This window comes from Coffea arabica, chromosome 11c, assembly GCF_036785885.1.
Source record: "Coffea arabica cultivar ET-39 chromosome 11c, Coffea Arabica ET-39 HiFi, whole genome shotgun sequence".
Classification (NCBI taxonomy): domain Eukaryota; kingdom Viridiplantae; phylum Streptophyta; class Magnoliopsida; order Gentianales; family Rubiaceae; genus Coffea; species Coffea arabica.
The window spans coordinates 36,679,276-36,685,275 of record NC_092330.1 but is presented as its reverse complement, the minus strand read 5'-3'; positions in this window follow the sequence as shown (position 1 = coordinate 36,685,275).

Here is a 6,000-nt window from a genome sequence, read left to right as displayed (position 1 = left end):
AATTGCATGTTTTATTTGATTTTAAAATGAAATACTTACAAACATTATGCATTCGATTTGATAATCTTGTACAAAGGTGTGAACATTTTTTACACCAATCAACTTTTAGTATGAAAATTAATATAGGTGGTTTAATTAATTCTATTGAATTTTGAAGAATTCGTACTACAGAAAAAAGTTCAGCAAGACTTGTATTTTTTTTGAAGTGAACTTGTTGAATCTTTTTAAAATATTTCATTGGGATCACTATGGTGTGGGATTTGCTTTGTGATTAGTTATTTTTTTTCTTTGTAATCTTGTAGGTTTAAAATTAAGATGCCATTGAAATCAATAATGGAACCAATGGGGGCTGATGGAGGTCATAGCCCTCCTCCCCAAGTTTTAAAAAATTTAATTCATATTATATAAATATTTGTGTAAAATAAAACAGGTCCTCCAAATTTATTATAATTTTAGTTTATATTATCACAATATATATAAGTATATATGTGTGCGTGTGTGTGTGAAATAACTACATTTGGGTGGGATCACCATAGTATAAAATTCATTTTGTGATCAGTTATTTTCTCTTTTGTAATCTTGCAGGTTTGGAACTAAGACGCTATTGAAATTTGTTTGGATAGAGTGTTATTTAAAATATTATTTGAAATAATTACGATAGTACTTTTTGTGATATGATGTATGCGAGATAAAAAGGTGTATTGAAAAATGTGTTTATGATGTAAGCAAAATATTATTTGAAAAAATCTGCTATCCAAACACTTCCAAACTAATAGGGGCTAATCGGGGCCATATGTCCCTTCTTCCTAAAGTTTTAAAAATTTTAATTCATATTGTGTAAATATTTGTGTAAAAAAAAGTTAGCCCTCTTAATTTTTTTATAATTTTAATTTATATTATGAGAATATATATATATATATGTATATATGTATGCGTGCGTGTGTGAATTAACTACCTTTGAATTAATTTTTTATTAAAAAATTATTTATTTTTTAATCCCTTTATAATTTGTGAATGATTGTGAGAGTAAAATATATTATCACAATAAGATACGTTGAATTGTGAAAATTGTAATTTAAACAGGCTACTAAATTTTGGATATTTGACTTTTGTAGTTGCGAATTTCTTAAATTAAAGATTAGTTATTACTATCAGTGATATGATAAGTGTCAGTAATAAATGTGAGATGTGAATTGAAATTTGCAGATATCATTTTACAGGGGTGGTTATTATCTGTTAGTTAAAGTTTAGGAGTTTGAATTTTACGGGGTAGTGAAAAAAACGTGCGGGAAATGTGGAAACAATATGAGCATAATTATAGGATTTGTAGGAGCTGTTACATGATTAGTTAAGAGATAAACATTTTTTAATTATAAAAATGTAAAATTCTATTAAAATAGCATTCAAACTTTTGACAATTTTGGAAGCTCCCTATCCAAAACCCCCTCAGCAATACATATAGATATACTAAATGATAGTTATGGTAGCGAAATAGTTTTTACCTAATATAATATATTGTTGCACTTTTAGCGATCATTTGATTTATTGTTGGACCTATTCACCTAAATAGAATAACACCTAAAATTATGGAAGTAAGTTTCTTATCTAAAATAGTAAGTTAAGCCTAATAGATTAGTAACTTTTATACCTCAAAAGGTAAATTGGAATAAATATTAAACTTAATTTTTAAATAAGTAGATTACTACTTTATATCCTAAACTTACTTTTAAAAGAGTAAGTTTAGTTCAAATAATAGTAAGTTTTTATACATAAATAGTAATTCTTACTAATAAATAGAAATGTATAAAAGTATTTATCGAAAAAAAGTATAAGAACGGAGTACCCATTTTCCTTAAATAAATATTTATTTATCTGACAACATTATATTGAAATGCATTTTTCGATAATAAAACCAGTTCTATATGGCTTTCCCCCATTATAAGTAAAGATTAAACCCATTTTCCGTAGAGGCCCATTCATATATTCAAACGTGTGTTTCAATTTAAAAGTTCCAACTCTTTATGGCTTTTCTCTCTTACAACAACATAATACCCAAGGTGCCTTAAAGACACAATATTTTATCAGATAAAATAAAAATAATCCCGTTGTTGAATAAAAGACCAACTCTTTATGTCTTTTGGACCGTTACACGAACAGAGTAGCCAAGGTGCCTTAAATAGAAATGTATTTATCAGAAAAAAAAAGTATAGTTAAATTAAACCCATTGTCTTATAAATGACCAGCTCTTTATGACTTTCGTCCATCATACGGTCAGGAGTACCCAATTTTTTTTAAATTGGGTACTTCATTTATTGGAAAGCATACAAAATAAACACATCGGTGTTTATTAAAAGAACCCCACTTTTCAATGCTTTCGTCTGATTTCGCGCTTCTTCCTTACTACTATGCATACTGTGTTTAGCTTATCCGCCAAGTTTCGCGCCTTTTTTTCCTGCCCTTACTTCAGCGTACGACCCCCTCACTTTGGAAGTTGCCTAATTTAGGCACTCCACATTTTACATTTGCAGTTGTAATCCCCCAACACCTAACAGTCCTCCAGGTTGCAGGTAAAGAAACTCTTTACAGGTGTCCATCACCCACACTTCCCCTATTATTTGTGGTCACAATCATACCGCAGCAACTTTCCACACCTCTTCTCTGATTCCTAAACATACTGCAGCAACATCCGTGAAAATATATTGAAATTGTGAGGTTGCTTGCACAAAAGACCAAAAAAGTTCTGGGAATGAATATATTGATTTATTTCAAGGGAGGCAACTTGTCAAAATTTTATGCGTCTATTCATCTTCAAACAAATGGTTGGCCTTGCTTTAGCTGAAATAGAGATTGTCAGTGATAATTTGTTGCAAAATCGCAATGTAAAATGTTATTCAAAAAAGATGTTGTTACGATGATGTTGGATTGCACGAGGCCCCTGCAAAAAAAAAAAAAAAAGAAGGTTATTTTGAAGATGACGTTACTGTTATTTGGGATATTTGAGAGGATTGGTCATCCCTTGAGAGAAATTTTATTGCTATATTCTTGTCTTTAGCAACATTTTTCTCTCTGTACTATGAAAACATTGCCATCTCATTCACTTATATTTTAATGGAAGATATTTGCCGTTATTGACCTTTTGAGGACAGAAAAGTTTAGAAGATGTATAATCATCTGTCTTTCTATATAAGAAAGGTATATTCCTCTAATTTCCATGTTTCTTTTAATTATTATTTTATGGTGATTGTATTTTTTTCCAATCCACTTTTCTTCCCCATTGTGTACTTGACTCAGCAAAAAAAAAAAAAAGAAATTAAATTCTAATTTAATTTGCACTATATGCCATGCAAAGCTTCTTTGCTTGCTATCCTTACGGCCAGAGGATACCATTATTATTTCAAATAATATTTCGCTTGCATCATAAACACATTTTTCAATTCACCTTTTTTTATTCTCAATCAACTTTTTATCTTACATACATCACATCACAAAAAGTGCTACAGTAATTATTCCAAATAATATTTCAAATAACACTCTATCCAAACAAATGTGACAAAAGAGCTGTTTCTGTTCCCACTGAGGTTGCTATGTCTGCTTTGCATTTCATTTTTCATTTTTCTGCTACGAACAGAAACAAGTTATAGTATATTTCAAACTGATCGTGGCTTTTCATAGTTGATTTACGTTTTCCAAAAGTTGGTAGTAATAAGCATGCAACACAATTATGGGTATAATTATCGTTAACCTTCAACTGATTATCTTATGAATGGTTATATAAACTTATTCATACAGCACCCCAACCGAAAAGGGAAAAAAAAAAACGGCTTTGTGCAGGATATTTTTATTTCAACGTCTCATAGGCATTGTTTATCAGATTTTTACAAAGTGCCCTGTCTAAGGTCATCTTAAAAACTATCTCAATGGTTCTTATTCTTGGAACCTTGAACCCTGATTCCAAAAGGGTTGTTGATGAGGATTGATCATATATAAGTAACTGGATAATTTTTTTTTTAAAATTTAACAAACTTGCGTGATGATGAAGCAAAACAAAAATCACAGGCGTTCTGTTTATCCATAGCCATCAATGTGCATGTATGAACCATATTGCAGCTTTAATTGAAACTCTAAGTTCTATGCCAAACACAATAGCTACGGCTAAAGAACTGTATTTGAACCATAAACAATGCTCAGCATTGGAGGGAGTTTTTGGTTTACATCTATTACTTATTTCTTGTATAATATTTTTAAGTGGCGAATGATCAGTAAAGTTCTCTTGTTAATTGTGCAGGCATGTGTAGACTTCGTGGCAGAGGCAGTTGGAGTAACTTCGGGACCAAAAGGAAGAATTTTGGTGTTGCTGATTAAATTACCTCCCAAGATTGTTAATGATATTGAAAGTGTTTTAACAAGTCTTACATGGTATGTCAGCCTATCTGCTATGTACAAGCAATATTAGTGCTGAAATGGCTAGCAAGTTTGTTGTTTTTTTTACTAAGAAACAATCAAAGCATTTGCACACAGCATCACGAATATCGACGTAATAACATTCCTCGCATCAAAATGGTTCTGAAAAAAACCCCTGGTTCATTAACTTTAAAAAGAACCACAGAACCAGTAAACTCTGTTCTTGTTTTACACGAAGTTTGAACTCCAATATTTACTTCAGTGGTTTCAATAAGGATTCCCAAAAAAGAATGAGAAAATTACCGTCATGTAAATGGGTCCCTTATATCCACATACTTCAGTGAAATAAGGAAGTGCACCAATATGATCCAAGTTCAGTTACTCACTAACCAGCAACTCACACACAAAAACACCCCCAGGACTAATCAAGTAAATCATACAAATGGGTGATAATGATGCAACTGAGGGAGCTAGTAAAATCTTCAGCAGCATTGCGAGGAGTCAGTGAGAAGTCAGGATATCGATGGTGATCCAGATATCCCATATGCATCCCACAATCAAACATTATTCTCTTGCTGTTTATAGTCACCACCACGCAGCTTTTTCCCACCTCTTGCCCTGCCCCTGATGATCATCACAAAAACCAAATTCAGACTATATAAACCCACAAAACTTCATAACATCAATAACGGGAAAAATGCACTTTTCATCCTCAAAGTTTGGGCTGTTGATCAATTTCATCCTCAAAGTTTTACCCAAAACACATTTCATCCTCAAAGTTACGTAATTTTGGCCAATTAAAGACAATTAACGGGAAATGAAGAAATTGACGTTAGACCCAACTGTAAACCCAACAAAAATGGGTTAAATCGGATGGAGCCATTTTTTAAAGGAACAAAAATTGTTGCAACGGACGAAAACCAACATTCTTTTCCTTCTTCCCTCTTTCTTTCTGCAACCTCAAAATTTTTTTGCCAATCTCTGGATTTGCATCTGTCCCTACAGCTTTGGCACATGACCAGTAACGTAGCTGCAGCGTGCTCTTTGCATGGTGGTGTACCTTCTTCGATGGCCTCCACTAGAAAGTGGATTACAAGAGATGCAGTCTCAGCAACCTCCTTCAATGCAATCTCTGACGAGGAAACCATCTTCTCCAGTAATGCCCTCGCCTTCTCAATCATCTCTGATTGTTTTTCGAACTCATACATTAGTTGCCGGCCCGAAGGAAGGAAGAGATTTAGGAATTCAATTTACACTTCTAGCTACATAAAAGGAACTCCAACTCCTTTGAAGGCAAGGAAATTCCCCCGTTCGTGTTGAAAGAAGCGGTGCTTGTTCCCCTATCTTTATAGTTACATCTGGTGTTAATACAAGCATAAGAAAGAAGAGACCCAAGAAAGATCTTTTATGAAGCTAAGCTTCTAAACCACGAAAGAAAACCGGTTGCGAAGGTTACACATGGAACTAATTAAGAAGTCTAAGGTTGAATCGGAGACGCGGTAAGAACTCGTCGGTCGGGAAGAAGACCGCAAAGCCGGGGACCTAGGTGGGAAGGGTTCTTCTCTTCCCTTGATTCCTATTTCCCCAACCCTGGACTAT